The sequence below is a fragment of the Mastigoproctus giganteus genome, chromosome 3, assembly GCF_048544385.1.
Source record: "Mastigoproctus giganteus isolate SK-2022 chromosome 3, ASM4854438v1, whole genome shotgun sequence".
Classification (NCBI taxonomy): domain Eukaryota; kingdom Metazoa; phylum Arthropoda; class Arachnida; order Uropygi; family Thelyphonidae; genus Mastigoproctus; species Mastigoproctus giganteus.
Window position 1 is genome coordinate 165,158,314 of NC_143577.1, and position 23,443 is coordinate 165,181,756.

Sequence of the window (23,443 nt, forward strand, 5' to 3'; positions counted from 1 at the left end):
GTCTGCTGTGGAACCCCCATACGTCTGAGTGTGCTGCGCATTGTCATTTGGGACAATGTTCTTGCATTCCCCTTATTGAATTGTGATGTCACAATTGTACAATGCCCGTACAATAAACTGCACCCTTCTCTTACTGCGAACATTCACCTTGCACAAACCTTTACAGTTCCGTCAGCGGGAGATGGTGTGACCTTTCAACACCATTCCTTGTACACCTTAACCACAATGGGACGGGAGCAACTGACACGACGTGCCGTTTCCGGTGGTATGAAAGCACTCTACGCACGATCTCCACATTCATGCCCTTTTGAAACTCTGTAATATCTTTACTACGTTCCGTAAGTGCTACTTTATCACTCTGACTTGTACTACCAGTTGAAAATTACCACTGCAGCATAGGTATGCGGCATATTTCGGGCAAAGCACGACTCATGTGCTTTGTTCGTTTGATTCAACATGATGGCAGCTGTGAAGATTTTTTTGACTATTTTTCTGCTTACTGGTCATACAATTGGAAAAGATGTATAAGACTCACTTATGAAATTCCTCACAGTGCACAAAATTGATGTGAGTAAACTTGTATCAATTGTTACTGATGGTGTGCCTTCCATGATGGTAAAATGAAAGGATATCTAATTTTGGGCATTATCAATATGACTGATATTGAGGCCTTGTGTTCACAAATGAATGATCAAAAAGAAATTATAGGATATCCTGGAGTCGTTGTTAAAGTCATCAAACATTTTATTGCTAAATCCGTAAATAAACAACTTCTAAAATTATTTTTGGAAGGTCTTCAAGCACAGCATTCTGATCTTATTACCCATACAGATGTTCGTTGGCTCAGTTGTGGAAAAGCGCTCTGGAGAATTTGGGAGGTGTTTTAAGAAGTAAAAGCTTTTCTAATAGAAAGCAATAAAGAAAACCTTTTTAATTAAATTTTACTGAAGATTTCATGATTACACTTTCATTCATGGATGTCAGTGGGTTAAATTTGAGGCACAGGGAAAGGATAAATTTGAGATAGTTTTATACGAAGAGATTATTGCATTTGAGAAAAAAACTTCAAGTGTTTCAGAATCAAGTTTTGAAAGGAAATTTGCTTCATATTCCTACTCTTAAAAGATTTCTGGAGGAAACTGCTGGTGAGTGCCCATCGTTTGTAATGAATGTAATCAAAGACCTTAGTGAACAATTCCAAGAAAGATTTGAATACTTGAAAGTGCACCTCCCAAAATTTGAATTAACGATAAATTACAGAAATTTTGAAATCATTAACTTGGAAAAAAATTTCAGTCAAAATGAAGTAGCTGCCTGCCGTGTTAGAACTTGTTGATATGCAGTCGTCTTTAGCTCTGAAATGTCTTTTCCAACACAAAACTATTTTAAAATTCTGGGGTTCTTCCGACTGCAAAAAATGTTCTTTATTACAAAGAGAAGCGTTCGAAGTACTTTCTCTGTTTGGATCAAAATAACGTGTGAAAGAGCTTTTTTCATTAATGAACAATATCAAAAACAAAAAAAGGACAAGACTGTTGACATCACATTTGGAAGAAAATTTGCGATTATCTCTTCATAATGGAGAAATTAATTTCGAAGGTTTGGTATAATCTCCTCAAAGTCAAGATTCACACTGATAAGGTAATAAATATTAGCGCCCAAAAGTTTTAATTGAGAAATAATTCTTGTGTCCATAATACGGCTAAAAAAATTAATTTCAAAAATGCATATTTAATCTTTAAGCAAAAAAAATTAATTTTAATATATGGTGCTCGCACGTATTGTATGCTGCAAATCTTGCTCGCTTAAAACAAAAGGCTAAGAACCCTGCCCTAGACTGTCGCAACTCACAGTCTGAGAAATCATACCTTAGTCGCCTCGCCATAAATCCAAATCGAGTTTGCAAATTAGGTTAACACAAATAAATGCCTACAGATTTTTAGTGTTTGGGTGGATTAAAAGTATTGCAAGATGCTCTACGCATTCAGGAACCTTATGTCGCTAAGCACATTTATGGGCAATCTTCCAAAGTTATGGGATATCCCATGACTACAGGAATCATCCAGTCCTCTGCAACAGATCCTAAATCTGCCATCATCATATTCAACAACAAGCTGGATATCACTGTTATCTCTGGCTTGCGTAACCAAAATTCCACCTGTATTTTAGTCTCTACATCAACTTTCTCGTTCTACTTACTGTCACTATATTGTCCACCATCAGCAGATATTAATTTCTCACAAAGATATCTAGAACAGGTGTTTGCTATTTTAAATCCCACATATTTAATAATTACAACCGATTCAAACTCAAAATCTTTCTTATGGTTCAGCAGTGGACAACAGAGGTAGGATTTTCGAGGAATTTTTATTCACCTACAATTTAAATCTGCACAACTTACCCAACCAACCGCACACCTCAAACGGCCACGGAGAATCAAACATTGATTTAACCATTTGAACGTCCGCCATGTCCTCGAGGATCTCTGATTAGACCATACATACTGACTACACAAACAGTGACCACCGAGCAATCACTTTAAGGTATCTCTCCTTCTAAATACTACAGGTCGCCCTCTTTCTCCTCCTCCAAAAGATCTTAGAAGATTTTCTATCAAAACCATCAAATGGCCTTTATTTATGTCTTCAATTCAACAGGATTTTAACGTTGACACTTGCTGCTCTTTGAACCAGTTCAATGACTCAGAATATGCATTCTGTGTACAGGCTGCCTTACTTCTACAGAACGCTCCGCTAAGAAGAAAATTAGCAAGCATACTGCAGTTCCATGGTGGACAGCTGAACTTTCCACTCTGCGCAAAAAAGTACACAAAGCACGCAGACACTTTCAACGGAGAAGGTCCTGGCCTGAACCGGAAGTCACCAGATTAAAAAAAATCTGTAAATGGCTTGCGGAAAGAATACGTAAATACAATTGCAAAACAAAAACTTGCCTCCAGGCAACACTTAGTTCACTCCACAGGAAATTCTGATCTCTGGGGTCTATTATATAAAATTAGCAAAAACAAGTATCACGCTCATGAAGTGTACAACACTGTAGTAAACAACGAAACAGAAACCACTAACTGGAATGACTCAGTTAACGCCATCCTGGATCGCTCACCACAGAAACTCCAGAACAAATATCTCTCAGGAATAGCAACTCAACCTACCACTCCTAATATGAAACGGATCTCTTCACTCTTCCCCAGCTAAAGCTGGCCCTAAGCAAAATAAATATCCATAAATGTCCAGGTTTAGATCTTGTGGAAAATGCTGTAATTGTCAAATTTGCCGAAATCTTTCCAGAAATACTTCTATGTACAACAAACATCTTACAAAGCTACCTTCCTAATCTCTGGAAGGTAGCTTTGATCAAAATTAATCACAAGCCGGACAAAAATAAATCTGATCCCAAAGCATACAGACCCATCTCTTTTGGCAAACTATTTGAAAGATTGTTAGCACACAGAATAGCAGATTTAATTGAAGGTCAAAACTTAATATCTCCATCCCAATTTGGCTTCAAGAAGGGAAAATCCTGTGAAGACGCCTTCGTCTCTTTAGTTAACCACATATCAGCTTCGAGGGCTAAATATGAAATGGCCATGTTCGTTGACTTCGAAGGAGCTCTCGATTCCCTCTGGTGGGAGAGCGCTCTCAATCGTCTTACCAAAGCCAAGTGCTCTCAGCAACTATTCCACGTTATTAGAAGCTACTTCCAAAATAGACTCATCCAAGTAATCTCGAAACAGCAGTCTCTCTCAAGGACCATCTCAAGAGGATGCCCCCAGGGATCAGTTCTAGGACCCCTCTTCTGGAACATACTTTTGGATAGCTGGCTCACGCAAAAAACTGACGATATCTCTTCCTGCGCCTACGCTGATGATTTGGTTCTAATTCTTCCAGGTTGATCGCGTCTTCAACTAGAACAATCAGCCAATATAACTCTTTCTGAGCTAATAAAGTTGTCAAGTATACATAAACTGCGAATATCTGCCACAAAAACAAAACTGATGGTTTTTCAGGGCAAGTTAGATTACAGAAGACCTCCAAATATAAAAATAGACGCAAAGCAAATCCCTTTTGTTCCTCAATTAAAAAATATTGGCGTAATTTTAGATGACAGGTTAACCTTCTCCTCTCTTATTAATCACTTTGCCTCGAAGATTAAGAAGTTCACTGCAGCAATTATCGGCATCTCCAAATCGGACTGGGGAATAAATAAGAAGACTTGCTATATTATACAACTAATAGCAACACGGGAGTCTGGTTTCTTAGAGCCGTTAATGTTAAACTCCGTTCCAAGCTCATCTCCATTCAACGGATTATGCTGCTTGCCATGCTCCGGGCGTGAAGGACAGTGTCCTCTGCTGCTCTGCAGGTCCTTGCTGGAATTTTACCACTAGACCTGCATGTCATCTTCAAAGGACTATGCTATCGTCTAAAGCATAGCGTTCCCGGCGAGATTCTCGGCATTTCATGCAACCTAACTGCTAACATCAAAGACGAGAAACGGAGAATCTGGAATGAACTTATCAGTGTGTGGCAATCACGATGGGATTCCAGTACTACTGGTAAAGTCACCCGCTGTTTTGTTCCTGCAGTTACCTTCCCTCTCAACAAGAACGTCCGCCAATGGTTTTCTCCCAGCTTAACAATATCGTATATACTTACTGGGCACGGTTCCATCAATTCCAAACTATTTCAGTTTGGCTGGTCTGACACCAATCTCTGCTTGTGTGGTGTTGAGGAAACCCGGACGCACATTCTGTATCGCTGCAGCCTGTACCACAATGACAGATCTACACTACAAGTTGCTGTCAGCAACTTCTCTAAAGTAAATGAAGTGGCGCTGACTGAAAATTCTCAATTGTTCTCAGCTCTACAACAATTCTATCTACTGTTTTCACCAAAAGAAAGCAACTCTTCTCAAGTTTATCAACAACAAGGAACAGCTTTAAGAGATATCGATAGACATTACCTGCAATGTCTATCGATATCTCTTAAAACTGATATCGCCTACCATCTACTTTTTTTTTCTTTTTCTTTTTTAAGCTGGTACCCCAGTTTGGGCAGCTGTGGATACAGGATTAGCTAACGCCCACTGGTATAGCACTACCTCCAGGGGGTGCGGGTTTCGTTCTTCCTAGGACAGAAAGAGACTGCTGTCTTGTGGTTCCTGTGCCACAATTTATACTTCTGATTAGTTGCGTGATGTGATTTGCTGTGTGAACATATTACATGTTCATTACACTTATAACATTGTAATTAACGATTATATGTATATATCATTGTATGTATCATTATACAGGGTGTCTCAAAAATATTGGTACAAACGCTTAGGGGAGGTCGGTAACATATAAAGGAATGTGAATCGCATAGGAACCAATAACCGGAAACGTCACGGGAAAGTAGTAGCAGAGGCACAAGAAGCAGAAATGACACAAGACAGTAATTAGTGGCAAACATTTATTTGACATAATATTAACAATGGAGTACGAGATGGATGCATTTCATGATGTTACAACAAATGCTCGAAGGTTCCACCATGAGACGCGATGCAATCGTGACACCGACGCAGCATGGATTGGCGGACACGGTCGAACACACCTGGAGTTTCTTTGACAGTAGCAGCAGCGCAGACGAGTCTCACCACGAGATCCATTTCCGTCTCAACAGGCGATTCATACACGATAGATTTGAGGGCTCTCCCCCCACAGAAAGAAATCAAGGCTCGATAAATCAGGTGAGCGTAGAGACCAGGCAACGGGTCCACCATGGCCAATCCATCGACACCCAAAACGCATGTTCAAATGGTCACAAACACACCTTCCATAATGGGCAGGCGCCCCGTCATGTCGAAACCAAATGTTGCGTCTCACATTTTCTGGAACATCGTCAGGTAACCCTGGTAGAACTTGTTCAAGAAAGATCCGATATTTAGCGGAGTTCATGCGGGATGGTAATAGGTATGGGCCGACTAAGCAGTCACCGACCATACCTGCCCACACATTTATTGCTAAGCGATATTGTGCCGCATGGGGCCACACACCGTGTGGGCCCTCTGCTAATCCATACACTAGGTGCATGTCTGCCATCTCACAGTTTGTATATCGATGTATGCTCTTCGTGCGGCGATTACTGCGTAAATGAGTAAACCAGAAATTTTCCCTCTCGTGAACTGATGAACAGCGCCGTGTACCGACTTATGGTGACGTTTCCGGTTATGGGTTCCTATGCGATTCACATTCCTTTAGATGTTACCTACCTCCCCTAAAACGGCGCCTCCGTTGCCAGGTGGGAAGGAGCAGCAGTACGTAGCACACGCTTCTTGATTAAACCGGGGTTCGAGCCCGTCGCCACCAAATACGGAGGATGCGGAAAGGTCAGGGAATGACCACCGCATGACCCGGAGCAATATGGCCTTAGTTGCTAATGCTCCTTAAAAAAAAAAAAAAACCAAACCAAACAAACCTCCCCTAAACGTTTGTACCAATATTTTTGAGACACCCTGTATACTGTATCATTATATGTATCATATATATATCATTGTATACTATCATTGAATTATATTAAATAAAGTTAAATTATAATGAAATAAATAATTAAGCATTCATTAGAGGCAGCGACATGCAATTCCTCCATATGAAGCTGAAATACATCCAATATGTTAAATTAAATTAAATAAAACATAAGCCAGTAGTATGGCAAAAACTGTAGAGCGAAAATTAACATAAAAATAACCCAAATAAACAATCGAACGAAAAGAAAGAATATATATAAATATTAGCCCGTAAACCCTTGTATAATTTCGAACTTTTAATCCAATTAAAACTATACAAAATTTAGACTAATGCCAATTATTTTTAATTTAGCGGTACCCCCCAGAGGTACCAGTTCCGAAAGACGTGAAATATCACCAAAAGAGGGTTAAAGGAACTACCAAACGATAACAAAATCAAAATAAATTAAAATAAAATAGACTGACCATCATGCCCCATATCGACAGAGGACCACGAGGCCAATAATGGTCATGGAATCGCTGCATTTCAATCGCTATGCAAATCGTCGCCATGGTGAAAAGATCGAAGTACCGATTCACCCTCCCTCCTCCGATCGATCCACCAATGCAGAGGATTTGCACGGCGGTGGTCCTTATGCAGCGAAAAATAAAATATAGAACAGACAGCACTCTAAAGCAGAGCCACACCACTGACATACTGTAAGCTGAATCAGCTTATATAGAAGAAAAAGGAAAATAGATGGCGGCACAGGCGTTGCTAAATTAGCATATCGACCCATTACTGTTGAATTATATTAAATGTTGACAAAAGTTAAATTATAATAAAATAAATAATTAATTAATCATTGTATATATATATATATATATATGTACGTACATAGCGGATTTGCCAGTTTTTGGCTAGGGGCCGCTTCTCTTTTTTTTTTTTTTTTTTTTTTTTGTTAATAAAGTGTAAAGAAAGATGCTCTACGTAATTACTCCACTTTGTACAAGATCCATACACCTTTAAACCTCTGGCATTGACAGTGTTCTATTTCACACCTACTATGCATACACGGAGATGGGGGAAACCCCTGGTGCCGTTTGACACTAAACACACTCTGCTCTACGTAATTACATTAATAGAAATGACTTTAGTTTTCAAATATATTATATAATATGCAAATCAGTTAGAGATTTCCATCTTATATAAAAGGTTTGGAAACTAATGCCAACAGTTCGTGAAAATACAGTCTCTTAGTCGATTATTTGCACCACTTGACATTCTCAAATGAGAATTTACATTTTAATTCTTGAAACGTAAGCACTAAAATTTGGGCTTTTACTGTAATGCCTGCTGTGTTATTTATATTTACCTCTTCTTTCCTGGATTTGGGTAATTTTTTGGATGTCCAGGGTGTGGAAGATAACCTGAATTTTTTTTTTTTTTTTTCCTCCAGCCCCTGTGTTCTCCATTAAGGACACCCATCGGTATTGCACTATCTCCAGTGGGTGCGTGATTTTTATTTTATTCTTTATTTATGGATTATTTATTTATTTTAATGTCGAGGCAGAATGTTTTACTGATACCACCTATTGAGCCTCAGTGGTACAGGAATGCTAATACCCATAGAACTTGCCCTGTTACATGTAGGTACGGAATGTAGTCTACTAAGGACAACACGAATATAGTTATGAACTTGTGACCCGCCCACCTGGTGGCGTGGACAGGTACTGTGGAGCAGTCTTTCTTGCAAAATGGCCAGAAACAAAAAAACAACACACTGCACAAACCTAGAACTACACTCATTTCTAGCCATTTTTGAGGAGTTGAACCAGGGCTGTAGTGGAAGATATACGCCGTATACCCCCTGGATTTTTTTTAGGTGAATAGCGTATACTCTCTAGCTTTTGAAAGACTTGAAATATATATACGGGTATACGCCGCATACCCTCTGGAAATCGATTAATAAGCATAGTATGCCCCGTCCTTACGTAACATTCCCAGAGTATACCTTCTGCTAATTTCGCGACTACAGCACTGAGTTGAACTAACGTTTATGGACCGCCCTACATAAGACAACACGTGGCTATGTCTCGTGTTATTTCTAAGTTTAGATGCCACCCTACTAATAATCGGAATAAAGATACCGTACTTCAGGGGGCTTAGAGGGGAACAGGCATTCTGTGTGTTATCACACTCAGTCTAAAACACTGATGGATCCAATATTTTTCTATTTCAGAAGATTTAAAAGTACGGTTGGCCTGCCTCCCTAAAATCCACTCATGCACACCTTCTCGGTGGTAAGCCCTGTTACATCACTTAGGTAGCAACTAACGTTTAGAGTGGTTCTCTTCAAGACGCCCGGTCAGCGTGAAGAGGAAAAGACCAAACCATACAGCACATGACAGTAAGACTAAACAAATGACCCTCAATCCCCAGCGACTTTCACTCCCCCCCTCTTAAGGCAGCAAGAGGATCAGAGTGGAAGCAGAGGGTGCTAAGAATCTCTGGGTCCAGGCTGCCATGCACGGAAACTGAACTTAGCCTGTCACAACGTAATATCGCTCATCGGTGAAGACAGGATATTAGAGCTGGAAAAGGAATTAGAAAATGTGAATTGGAATAGCATCGGTTTGGCTGAAACAAGAAGAATAAATGAATCACTTGTAAGTTTATCAAGTGGAAATCCGCTGTACACCAATGGAAACATTGAAAGGAGTGAAGGTGGAGTTGGCTTTCTGGTACATAAAGATATAAAAAACAACATTTAGGAACTAAAACGTAGATCACCAAAGGTGTCAAGACTACTACTCAGGATTTCTAAGAGGTTGAAGAAATATACACCGAAATTGAGTCTTCTAGATGAACAGAAAACTCATTACACTATCATTATGGGGGACTTCAATGCTAAGGTTGGAAAGAGACAAAACAGCGCAGAAAGGGGGAACTAGAGGAAATTTTGGAATTGGTGAGAGAAATGGAAGAGGTGAAAGACTTGGTGGAATTTGCAGAATTTCGAGGAATGTCAGTAGTGAACACTTTTTCCAAGAAAAGAGTGAAGAGAAAATGGACGTGGAAGAGCCGAAATAGATTAACAACTAATGAAATCGATTCATCCTCACTAACAGAAGATACAAATCGTGAATGATGTTACTGTCCTGAAGGTAAATGTTGGAAGTGATCACAGAATGATAAGATGCACACTTGATATAGATAAAAGAAAGGAAAAAACTGTCTCGAATAAATAATGCAAAGGTCTTTGAGATAACAGAAGAGGGAAAAAAGCAGTATGTACTGGAACATAACAAGTTTGAGCTTCTGCAGACTGCTCAGGACCAAGATATCGACGAGGAGTGTTACAACTTTCTGAAAGTGATAAAGCCTAAAAAACCTATAGATAAAAAGAAATCCCAAGAAGAAAAAATTAATCAAGGAACACTTGTCATGATGAACCGAAGACGACAAATGAAGAGCAAGAAAAACACTGAGAGGAGAAAATTGAGTATACTAAGTTATGCAAAGCCATTAGAAAGACTCAGAGAGGACATAAGAAAATTTAACACAAGAAAAGTAGAACAAGCATTAAGGGAAAACAAAGGATTTAAATCAGCAGCCATGAGCAGTAATACAGAAAGACAACTGATACTGAAACTGAAGAATATCGATGGTGTACTTATAAATAGCAGAGTAGGCCTAATTCAAATAGCAGAAGACTAACTACTATAGAGAATTATACAAGGAGCGAGGGAATAATGCCAGCAGTGGGGAATTAGTAACACATACAACATACCTGATATCCTTCCTGATGAGGTAGAACATACATTGAAGAAAATGAATAATTAGAAAGCCCCAGGGGAAGATGAAGTTACTGTAAAGTTGTTAATTGGGAGATATTGGGAGAAAGAGAGACATGACACAAAAACTGGCAAGACTGTTTACAAAATGCATTAGAAAAGGTGTGACGCCTAAAGATCATAGTTTTGCTGCATAAGAAAATCATAGTTTTCCTGCATAAGAAAGGATCAGAAATCGGCAATCATAGACCAATTAGCTTGTTATCCCATGTCTACAAGTTGTTCACAAGGGTCATTACTAACAGATTAGAAAGAATACTTGATGAGAATCAACCGAAAGAGCAAGCTGGCTTTAGGACAGGATTCTCAACTATGGATCACCTTCGTGTAATATCACAGCTAATGGAGAAAGCAAATGAATATAAAACACCATTTTAACGAATATAAAACATGCCTGGCATTTGTTGATTATGAAAAGGCATTTGACTCCATACAGCATAAGGCAATGTTTCGGGTACTGGAAAGACAAGGCATAGATACCCCATATGTTATGATTTTGAAGAAAATATATGAGAACGCTACCTCCTTTATTAGACTAGACAAAGGCAGTAGTAAAATTGAGAAAGGAGTTCGAAAAGGAAACAATATCTCCGAAGTTATTCACTGCTGCCCTTGAGGACGCTTTCAGAAGATTAGACTGGTCGCAGAAAGGAGTCAATGTGAATGGAGAGTACCTAAACCATTTACGATTTGCAGATGACATTGTGGTCATAAGCCACGATCCCAAAGAATTAGAGGAAAATCTTAATCAGTTATGCAGAGTTAGTAAGGATTTTGGACTAAAGATGAATATGGCTAAAACAAAAGTAATGAACAAGCATGCCACAGAAATGGACATAATGATTGAAGGAGCAGTAATTGAAAAGGTGGAGTCATATACCTATCTGGGACAAGTCATTGGAAGTAATAATTGGGTATCAGTAATTGGTTATCTCTGGTTATCAGCAGTGATCATTCGTGTATTAAGAATTTGCAGATAAAGGAACCACTAGGTGGCAGTGATCACAGTGTACTGATGTGGGATTTACTTAAAGATTTAATTACCATCAGGGGTAAAGGAAAGGGTTTTTGTTTCCGTAAAGGTGAGTACAGTGGTCTCCGACAGTTTTTAAATTCTGTACAGTGGGATCAACTGACGATGTTACCAACAGTAAATTCTAAGTGGGAAGCATTCAAGGAATTAATCGTGGATGCTACTAAAAGTTTCATACCTATTAAGAAATATTGTTCAAGGTTCAGGCCTAAATGGTTATCTAATGAACTAATGAGACTCGTAACAGAGATGTTGTTGTTATGTTATTTGGTTTTTAGGAGCATTAGCAACTAAGGCCATATTGCTCGGGGATATGCGGTGGTCATTCCCTGAATGACCTTTCCGCATCCTCCGTATTTGGTGGTGACGGGCTCGAACCCCGGTCTAATCAAGAAGCGTGTGCTACGCACTGCTGCTCCTTCCCACCTGGCTACGGAGGCGCCACGTAACAGAGAAGAAAAATGCATGGGATGCATATAAATTTTCAAGCGACTCAGAAACCTATGGCAGATATAAGCAAGTCTGTAATCAGGTCAGAAAGGAGGTTAGGCAGGCGAAGGCAGATTACGAGAAATCCTTGGCAAAAGATGCTACGAAAAACAGCAAGGATTTCTTTACTTATATAAACTCTAAAAGGAAGGGGTTGAATCCGATTGGTCCACTTGACATCGATGGTGCGACTGTTGATGATCCTGCTCAGATAGTAAACAAACTGAATGAGTATTCTGCATCTACATTCACACATGGGGAATTATTAAGGTTTGAAAATGGCAAAAAGTTATCAAATTGTTACCAAGGATACTTAATGATTTTGTAATAACTGAGAGCAAAGTGGAGGAGAAATTGCTGAATTTAAACATAAGAAAAGCATCTGGGGTGGATGGGATCTATCCAGTTCTATTAAAGGAGGCGGCAAAGCAACTAAGCAAACCCTTAGCCATAATTATGAGAGCATCCTTGGACTCAGGGGAGGTTCCCACGGACTGGAGATGTGCAAATGTATCCCCAATTCACAAAGGGGATCGAAGGGTGACACGAGTAATTACAGACCAGTTAGTTTAACTTCTGTTCCGGGTAAAATAATGGAGTCACTGGTTAAAGATGCATTGCATGATCATCTAGACAAGACTGCAGCAATAATTCAGACACAGCATGGGTTTGTTAAGAGAAAGTCTTGTCTGACAAATTTGATAGGATATTATGATGTGGTTACAAAGGAACTAGATGCAAAAAATAATTTTGATATCATATATTTAGATTTCAGGAAAGCTTTTACACTGTTGCGCATGGAAGACTATTGTAGAAATTGGAGCAAAATGGTATTAAGGGTAAGTTGCTACAATGGATAAAAGGATGGTTAAGTGGGAGAAGACAGAGGGTGGTAATCAATGGGTGCTGCTCTTCGTAGATTAATGTTATTAGTGGAGTCCCACAGGGTTCGGTGTTAGGTCCACTGTTGTTTTGTATATTTATCAACGAAATTGATGAAGGTATATCAGGCTTAATGTCGAAGTTTGCAGATGATACAAAGGTTGGCAGGGTTGTTAATGACAGGAATGGCAGTGTGCTGCTGAAACAGGATCTAGATAATTTGGGAAGATGGGCTAAGAAGTGGCAACTGAAGTTTAACCTTGACAAAAATGCAAAGTACTGCATATGGGTAGAAGTAACCCCAGAGAAACGTACCAACTGTGTGGTACTACGCTTAAGGTGGTAGAAAATGAAAAAGACCTGGGAGTAATTGTGCAGGCAGATATGAAGTTTTCTGAGCAATGCAGACAGGCTGCCAGGGCAGAACATGGGGTTTTGTCAATGATATATAGGAATTTTGCTAGCAGGGAGAAGGAGGTGATTGTCCCTCTGTATAAGGCAATGGTTAGGCCACGCCTTGAGTACTGCGTACAGATCCGGAGGCCTCATTTTAGGAAGGATGTAGATTTACTTGAGCGTGTACAGAGAAGGGCAACAAGATTGGTGAGGGGAATGAAGGGATCCTCTTATCAAGAGAGGCTTAAGTTCTGCAAATTGCAGTGGCTGGAGACTAGGCACCTGCGTGGTAATCTGATTGAGGTGTATGAGGCCTCGAATGGGTTCAGCACGCTGAATTCCGATGGGATCCTTCCACTTGTTCAGATTACGAATGTAAGGGGGCATAAATTCAAATTAAGAAAATACAGATGTAGAATAGATGTGCGGAAATTTGCCTTTAGCCAGTGGGTGGTTAATTGCTAGAACAAACTTCCATCTGTCGTTGTGGAAGTTGATAGGTTGAATAAATTTAAGGAGGAACTGGACTGGCATTTGGAGGGAATAGTGTGATTTTTTTTTTGCTGTTGCTGCATAAGCTCATACGCTTGCTTTCTTGCATCACATGCCACTACTACTACTTCTACTACTAATGACAAATGGCTGCAAGTGAAGAGAAGAATAAATTTTGGATGGATAGCATTCAGGAAATATTGTCACATACTGAGGAGCAATATCCCAATTTGTCTGAAACGTAAAATAATGAACCAATGTATACTCCCCACCATGACTTATGGAAGTGAAACTTGGGCACTCACCAAAAGAATGGAAGAGAAGCTGAGAACTACACAGCGAAGAATGGAGCGAATTATATTGGGAATTAGACTGTTAGATAAGAAAAGAAACACATGAATTAGGCAGCAAACTCAAGTAAAGGACATTCTTGTCAAAACTAAAGAACTAAAATTGTCTTGGGCAGGACACAAAGCTCGAAGACATGATGACAGATCGACTAAGAAAATAACAGAATGGTACCGAAGAGGAGCTAGAAGAAAACATGGAAGACAACAACGGAGATGGTCAGATGAAATTCATGGGTTTGTGGGTAGTAAATGGATGGCCATTGCACAAAACAGAAGGAACTGGAAAGTTGCTGGAGAGGCCTTCATTCTGCAGTGGATTGAAAATGGCTGATGATGACTTCAGGTTTCTGCAGCTCTGCTCTCGATAAATCGGGACCGCCCCTTTAGCATGATCAAGTGCCCATTTTTAACTTTTTGTATATAAGATAATGTATTAATAAAACAGAACAGACCTCGGGCGTCACTAGGTGGTAGATGACTCTCATCAAACGGTGCAATACTCAAGTAAAGGACATTCTTATCAAAACTAAAGAACTAAAATTGTCTTGGGCAGGACACAAAGCTCGAAGACATGATGACAGATGGACTAAGAAAATAACAGAATGGTACCGAAGAGGAGCTAGAAGAAAACATGGAAGACAACAACGGAGATGGTCAGATGAAATTCATGGGTTTGTGGGTAGTAAATGGATGGCCATTGCACAAAACAGAAGGAACTGGAAAGTTGCTGGAGAGGCCTTCATTCTGCAGTGGATTGAAAATGGCTGATGATGATGACTTCAGGTGTCTGCAGCTCTTCTCTCGATAAATCGGGACCGCCCCTTTAGCATGATCAAGTGCCCATTTTTAACTTTTTGTATATAAGATAATGTATTAATAAAATAGAACAGACCTCGGGCGTCACTAGGTGGTAGATGACTCTCATCAAACGGTGCAATACCACAACTTTGTTTATTGGAGGCTTGAAGTGGTGAAACCCATGTTTAGTCTCTAGAGCAAAGTTTCCGGCATCACCCTCCATACTTATCCTTCAACCCATGCACGGTACTAAGTACTATAGGTTTTGATACCTTTCGTATTTATTGTTTTCATTTAAAAAAAAAAAAAAAAAGAAGGTATTCTCATATTTTAACAACTGACCTAAACGTCAAACAATTTATTTAAATTTAAAATACATAGGCATTAAAATCACTATAAAAGAAACAAAACTATTACGAGCATAAAAGACACAAAAAGAAATAAAATGCGCTGTATAGTATTTTTAAAAAAATTAAAACTAAACATTTAAACTAAAGCGCTTTAAGGGCTTAAGCCTCAGGCTGCGAAAGAATTAGACAACGTACAAGTTGTGAAGGTATTCACAATATGAGATATAACTCATATTGTGAATACCTTCAGATGATGTAAAACATCATCTACCAGTGTAAAACGATGCCATTTTTAGCTTTTTTTTTTTTTTTTTAGAATTGTTGAGCAATAACAATATAATATACGCGAAACAGCAAATAAGCGATAAATTAAACAAACAAGGAGCTTTCGAGGCGTAGGGACTTCTTTTTCAAAGACTGAAGCAACTACAACAGCCTTCTTTATATCCCAGAAGAAGCTTCACCAGATATATGTGCATCCAGCCTGACGGACAATGGAAAATAAAAAAGGGGTGGGGAAGGAGCTGGGGGCTAACGTAATTTAACATTCAGCCAATCATTTTTCAGACTCTGAATGCAGTACACGACGACTACCTGCTCGATTATTTACCTGCCATTTCTCATCACTATGTGAAATAACGGCCTCCATAATAGGATGTATGGGCCCCAGAATTACGATTAATAATGGGACCCGCAAGACATATGGAGGGGCCTCAACCATGAGAGGTGGCGTACATTATGAGCCTCATCCAATATTTCAATGTTCATCTGGGGGTTAGATTACAGTGCTATTCAACCCAATAATGCTCCACGACAGCAGAGCTGCTAAAATCGGTCTGGACAAAAGCCCTTTCATGCTCGGAAACATGATCACATAGTCTGCGCTCAGATTCGCCAATGTAACCTGCCCCACAATACGGTATACACTATTGAACGATGCAACAATGGAAGGATCGATTTTTATCCAAGGGCAAACCGAATACAATCTTCTACCAGTTAGTTGTACACAACCAATATGGTAACAATGTACAATTCTGGCAAGACTAGCGGAGACACCTGGATAGTAGGAGATGTATGCGGTGACGACCCACGAGTCGCCACCGCGTTTTTTTTTTAGTTAACCTAGAACGATTTAATTGGTTTTCTAGAACGGAAACCAATTTTCTCACATTGAATTTATATTCTATCCAGAATATGGAGAGGGAGTGGGGGAAATAAAGAAAAATACAAGGCATTATCTGCTTCCATTTCCACAGTAAAAGAAATGTCGACAGAGAATTGAGGCATTGCAGTGGCAGCATCTCAGTGTATTAAACTATAAATTTGTGATTTAATATATTTTGTGATTATTTAGTTTAAAAAAAAATAAACTAAACTATTATATTACATTTAGAAAGCTACTTTCAACTACCCATGTGTGTATATTGTGTCCATAAATTGCATGTTTTCCTGGTTGATTTGCCTGCTTTTCTGGACGAAAACCCCCAGTTTTTCTGATGAAAAAAAACTTGCTATCCACGATAGAGACCGACTAACTCAGCTACAGAGTGGGGAAAAAAAAGCCCATAAAAAGTTCCTCGCATCGTCGACTTGATTCGAACCCGGGCCTTTTCCACCCGATGACAAGATTTATGCACCTCGCGGACTGATTATTTAGTTTATTCAACTATGAAAACATGCACAAAATAAGTACAGTAATTGCATTTTTTTTTTTTTTTTCTTTAACAGTAGACAGTTTTTGTTGCAGGTTTTAAGGTGCATAGCACGCGTTCCTTGAGTGGACCGGGATTCAAGCCCGTGACTACTAAATACGATAAGTATTTGTATTGACGATTTATTGTAAACTCTACTGACGTGGTTGTCGTGCTGGAGTATAAACAGAAAATTTATTTATTTATTAAAGGCCATTATGAACCAACAGTAGGCAGAGCCAGCCCCAAAATTTGTGGGACCCTGTTCAAGAATTACTGTGGGGGGGGGGGGCCTGTATCCTGTGCAAAACTTACAGGGTGTTTTTATAATAGTGATTTTTTTAATTGTTCAAATTTTACAGTAACTAAAAAATAACTAAATAATTTTATGACTGAACTCCAGATCTTGGGTACAAGTTGTCTCTGTGCAGTAGGCGTGGTCTTAAACAGAGATATTGTACAGTTGAGTTCTGTGATTGGGTGATTATTGTGAATGCCTTCGCTATCGTTGGTCTTAATTAGGGCGCCCCCCCCCCCGCTTTACCTCTATTTCTATAGCGGAAAACGAGTTCCCTGTTTAAAAACAGCGGTAAGAAATATTTTAACAAAGATTAGTTTTTACGCGACTGCGAAAGGGATTTAAGCAAAACACGTGTTATTTTTGAAATTTTTAATTATTTTCGCTTATTTTAATTCCGTATTGCCATTTTTCTTTATCTTTATTTAGACTTCGATGTATTACGATGTTTTTGCCGTGTTACCTGTGGGCGGGGTTAAGCAGCGAATGGCGCCTGCTAATTACTGCTTTGTTTCTGTCTGTTATTTGAAATATGGACTTGTACCCAAGAACTGGAGATTTAACCAATTTTATATTATATTGAACAAAAATTTTAAATACGAATAATATTTAATACATTAATCAACAATATTGTTTTGACCATTTGAATGCGGGGCCCTGTTCTGCAGAACCGGTTGAACATACTTGTGGCGGTGCTGACAGTAGACATCTGTGGAAAGTCATAGTAAATCGAACGTCATTAAGGTATATTGTGAAAATCGCACAAATTCTTTAAAAATGTGTATAATAATAATGTTTAAGGAAATGCCAAAAAAGAACGATAAGACGATACTGATTCACCAGTTTGTTTTTATCCTTTTTGTTGCTGGTCTTGACCTTAGTTGCTAATGCGCTAATAAAATCCAAACCAAACCAAACCAAAAACCAAAACTTTTTGTTAATATTTTAAACAGACTAATGAACGCTTGAAATACTGCTAAATGAATGCACCAACAAGCAAAAAATAATGAAGTTGCTTACCAACTCTCAATTATCATTAGTTTTATCTCTCCAGAATTGAGGTGAGGAATTCCACCTACTTATAAATTCAGATCAAAGCAGCTATACTGCCTAAGCCTTTCGTCTCCTTAACCAAAAGAAACAAAGTACAAAAAACAAAGAATATAAGTTTATCTGGCTGTAAATATTAGGGGAGGAAGCACTTCTAAACTGAACTGATATCGTTCCATTCGGGAATAATGTCAGTACACTGCTAGAGGAAATGATCTCATACACATATGGCGCAATTCACGATTTCAACATCAACTAACATGTTGCTGAGCAAACGATATACCGGAAGATAACAATATTAATTCTATATAAACCTCTACCTCGGGATTACATTTGTAGAGGTAAAGAGGGCCCGGTTTTCTAGTATTTAAATTATTAATAGTATTCTAGGCCCAACGATTTTAAGTCAGGTAGCCATTAACAATAGTATACAGTGGCGGACAAAAAACTGCATCACTTGTGAATTTTGCAAATACTGTGCTGTAATATATTTTGGGGTGCATTGTGGGTTGCAGAAATGTTCGAAATGCATTTGTTAGATGGGATATATATCTCATTCCATTATTTTTCCTAGAACAGGCCATAAAGTTATAGGTCTGTATGATTTAGGTTCAGTGGGATTTTTTTTCCGGATTCTTTAAGATTAATCTAATTATAGGTAGTTTCCATGATTGTGGGAATAAACCCTCAGCCAAGCAGTGATTAAATAAGTTCAGTAGAGTATCAGGAGAAATTTCTGCTAACATTTTAATGGTTTCTATTTCAATTAAGTCAGGTCCAGGGCACTTAATGTTTTTAAGAGTGCTACTTGAAATTCTTCCATGGTGATTCTATTGACTTATTTCTATTATTTATGTTGTTGGCCATTATGTCACTCTGAGCCTGGGTTAACCCCTGGTTCTCAGCCTGGAATAAATGATCTAATATGTTATTTACGGAGTCCGCCTAAGTGAGAGTTGGGGTTCCACCCGCCTTAATTGTAGAGTTCACCATGTCACCTCTTAGCAATTTGTTGGCTGTAGACCACACCCCAAGGGTTGGCTTTAGCGGACGTCCCCACCAACATTCCTTCTTTTTTGTCCTTATTAGAGCAGTATATGAATTTCTGAGAGTCCTATAAAAAAACTAAAAACCAAACTATTATTTTTAGGCCACCCGAATAATTAAATTCATGTGCCGTGCTGCGTGTGTCTTATGTGTGTTAATTGCGTGTGTACTAAGGTCGATTTGTCTGATTTTCTGGACGGAAAACTCCAGTTTCTGGAGGGAAAAAACCTTTCTATCTACGCCTGAGACCGACTAACTCAGCCACGGAGTGAAAAAAGCCCATTAAAGTTCCTCGCGTTGTCGACGGGATTCGAACCCGAGCCTTTTCCACCGGGTGACGATACCACTGTGCGCAGACTCAGAATCATATATGTGTGGACATGTGTTTTTGTAATGGGCGGCTCCTTGAACGTCAGTTCATCTCCGCCTCGTATCTCTGAAGAATACTGTTACTACAGATGGGCCAGATGTGTGTATTATGTGTGTGTTCTGTTCTGGCCACTTGGCTACCCAGACAGAAGCATCAGTCACCTGGATAGATGATTCTGGGTACTCGTCCACACCATGGGAAGGTGGGCCAGTCCCAATAGTGCTCGTAATGTCTCAATTCGAGACTCTGACCCACCTGATGTTGCCAAAAGGTGGGCTAGATTTCTCTGGGGGCCCACGTCAGAGGAAAAAATAGGGGGGGGGGAGAGACGGGTTCCCGCGGCGTATTAAAAAAAAAAAAAGAGGTTCCCCTGGCGTATTAAAAATATAAAAAAATAATAATAAAATAAAAAGAGAGATTCTCTCCCCCCCCTCTTTCTTTAATACGCCACGAAATGAAAAATAGAAAAAAAAAGAAGTTGAGATTTATCTGAGAGTCATATAGGAATCTCTCAGAGCATCAACCTCATTCTGGGACCAAGTTGACCTTGCTCTCTGGCTTGGTGCACCCTTCGCCGGAGTATATCAAGTTCAGGGCACCACCAGAGAACAGAATTTTTCTTCGGTTTTCTTTTAGGTATTGCTAGATTGGATGCTTTTAGAAGCATAATTGTGATATTTAGGTTGTGTTCGTCTGGGCTATAGTTGTTACGGATTTGAGTCTGCTGCTATTCTATTTGGATTTTATCTGTAAAGGTCTGCCAGTTGGCTTTCCTTAAGTTGTATCTGATTATATCTTGGGGTAGCTGTCTGTTTGTTCCCTTAAGTTAGTTATAGCCCTATGGTCTGAGGTGGTCCAAGCTTCTTGGACCATTAATCTGTAATTTTGGTAGATATGGAAGCAGTGGCCAAAGTTATATCTATATCACTTTCCCACAGTGTACTGCTGTAGATAAGTAAGTTGTGGAGTGAAGTGGCTAGATAGTCTGTTAGGCTATTATGTGTTCTTGGTTTGTCAACTGTACCAGAGGCTTGACCGACATTGGCATCCATGGAGACTATTATCTCAGAATTTGGAAGAACTCTCAGTACATTTTGTAGATAATGAATGCTGGGATTTATATCCTCTCCTGGCTTACAGTAATGGGATACAACATGAAAGGATCCTCTTTGACTAATAATTTGTGCACAAACTACTAATGGGAAGAATAGAGAGTTAACCTTTGTAAGTGTAAGAGAAGGATTTCTAATTACTATTGCTGTTAGTGAGGTTGTGTGGGGGAGAGCCTCTTTGTTTTTATATTACAGTTGATTTGTTTACTCAATTATACGAGGTAATTAGTAATGAAAAGAAGTGCCCTCAAACCTCCGATACCCACTTACGCTACCTGACTGCGTATCTAAATCAGAATTTTCCCGATCCAGATAGATATATATATATATATATATATATTTTTTTTTTTTTTAATGTAAACCCCAAACACGAGAGATATTAGAACCTATAGTACTTAGTACCGTGCTTGGGTTGGAGGTTGAGAAGACGAAAGAAGATATTTGTTGACATTGAACTTGAACTTCTGTAGACTGTAATTTTCAGGAAATACGTATGAAAGAAGGTTGTTCCAGAAAACGGCAGTTGAATGAATAAACGAGAAAGATGAAAAGTTGATTCTGTGAGTTTGAAGTTGGACAGTAAATGGATGTTGGCTGGTGGCGGCACGTGTTCGGACTGTTTTGAAAGAGAGAGCGGGAATTATAGAAGCCAACTGAGAAAAACAGTGCCCATGGAACTATCTGTAGAAAAGGCATGCAGCAGAAACAGTACGTTTGTGAGACAGCGAGGGGAGAGACTCAATTAGAGGTGAGTCGTTAATTAACCTAACTGCCCTCTTCTGAATGGAATCTAAGCCTGAGACAGGTTTCTGGGGCACTGCGCCAGATGTGGGAACAGTATTCCATGGCAGGGGGGGGGGATTTGCGATTTGTACAGAGTGAACAGCTATTTAGAAGAAAAGTAACGCCGAGACCGAAAAAGAAAACCAAGTTTTTTAGATGCAGAGGAATCAATGTGCTTGTGCCAAGAGAGATTAGAAGTCAGGGTAATCCCCAAAAGAGATATATCAACTTGCCTAGAAATCGGAGTGTCACCAAAGATAAGCATTTTTTGCAAATCCTTTTTGCGAGATATAAGACAAGACTGAGTTTTAGAAGGGTTGAAATCAACTAAGTTGTCTTTGCCCCACTGGAGAATTACCTGGAGATCGGCATTTAAGAAATTGGTAGCGGATATTCAAGAAGTTGAAGCTGATTGAGCAGGGCACGGTTTCTCAAAATGGAAAGTGGAATGCAATGTGCTATCATCGGCAAAACTATGGATAGGATTTCCAGTTAATAGAAGAAGGTCATTAATATACAAGAGGAGAGGATTATAATATCAAGAATGAAATTGATTTCTCTGTTTCGCTTTATTAATTAATCTACCTCATCAATCACGTTCGCCTACATTTGAATTATTATTTTTATATATATGTATATATATATATATATCCAGCCAGGTTTTTATCCCACTACGATCGTATATCTAGCGGAATTTTGTTGGGGATTACGTGTAAGATATAAGTCTTACAAGGTTTCATGTGAAGATTCTATTATTCTGTATGTTTTAGGGTATTCCTAAACTCTACCCTGATGAGTATATGGCCCTTGGATTATCAGGATATCTATATTAATTTCCTCTGCTTTAAGCTTGATTTGATCCACAACTGTACGTGCTCACAGAGCACGTACAGTTGTGGATCAAATTGGATGAACTTTAGAGCCCTGTAACAAGTCTGGTTTAAATTATGGCCCATAATTGGTTTTCAATTTGAGCTGCCGTAGCCTAGTGGTCAGGCGCGCGGGTGCATAAGTACACGTGCCTTGAGTGACCGGGGTTCAAGCCCGTGACTGCTGATATACGGTGCTGTTTCTTGTATTCTGTCTATCTTGTGAACTCCTCTGATCATTTGTTCGTCCCGGAGTATAAACAGAAAAATTTATTTTTTATTATTTTTTGATAGCTGGGATTATTATTGTCCCTAAGACTATGGTGAAAGTCTATTTTAGCCAACGTACATGTAGCATATTTAGGTTGTGTGGTTCTACTGTTACAGTTTTTATAGTCGTGGCCAGTGACTGAGCAGTGGCCACAGATCGGGTATTTTTGCTGGCACTGCCTGGCTGTATGACCAAATCGGTGGCAGTGCTAACGTTTTGTAACTGGGAAATATTCCCTGAATGTATGGCTGGTCCAGCCAGCATAGATTCTCTACTGATTTTTTTAGGATTGTCCATACCTTTGGAGAAAGTTCCACAATGGCATATAATTGGCCATTTTTTTTATTTGTTGTTCCATGTTTGATTTGGAATATTGATCTTTCTGCAAACTACAGTTCTACATATTGTACATAATCTACAGGACATCACACTTTATTGGATGTCACATATTAAATTAAAAATAAAGATAAATATTTCACTTTTTGGAATGCACCTTTTGAGTCAGCCAATCTTGGAAAGGGGGAATGACATTCTGACATATGGTGAAAAGGGTGCATGGGGCAAAAAAGATTGAGAACTACTGTTGTATATCTTCTTTCGTGGCTGCTTCAATTATAACACCATTGTTTCTGGTTTTCCTAAGGCTATTAACTTTCATTTCCTTCATGTGAGGTTTCAATTTAATCAGTACGGTTTCTTTGACTTCTTCACTACGTTTTAATGAGGATTTGTCTGTAGCCTTTAATATTATTACGTTTGCATTCTTTTTGGGGAGGGTTCAATATTTTTTGTTCTTGTTA

General features: G+C 39.1%; 1 protein-coding gene across 1 annotated transcript in view; it reads right to left on the minus strand.

Annotated features, from left to right (window-relative positions):
• Positions 1-18,246, minus strand: part of LOC150088385 (alpha-(1,6)-fucosyltransferase-like) — a 118,502-nt gene extending 100,256 nt beyond the window's left edge. The window contains exon 1 of the mRNA XM_090370143.1: positions 18,162-18,246. The gene's annotated coding sequence lies outside the window, so the exon portion shown is untranslated. The remainder of the gene's footprint in view (positions 1-18,161) is intronic.
• Positions 18,247-23,443: the final 5,197 nt, after the last annotated feature.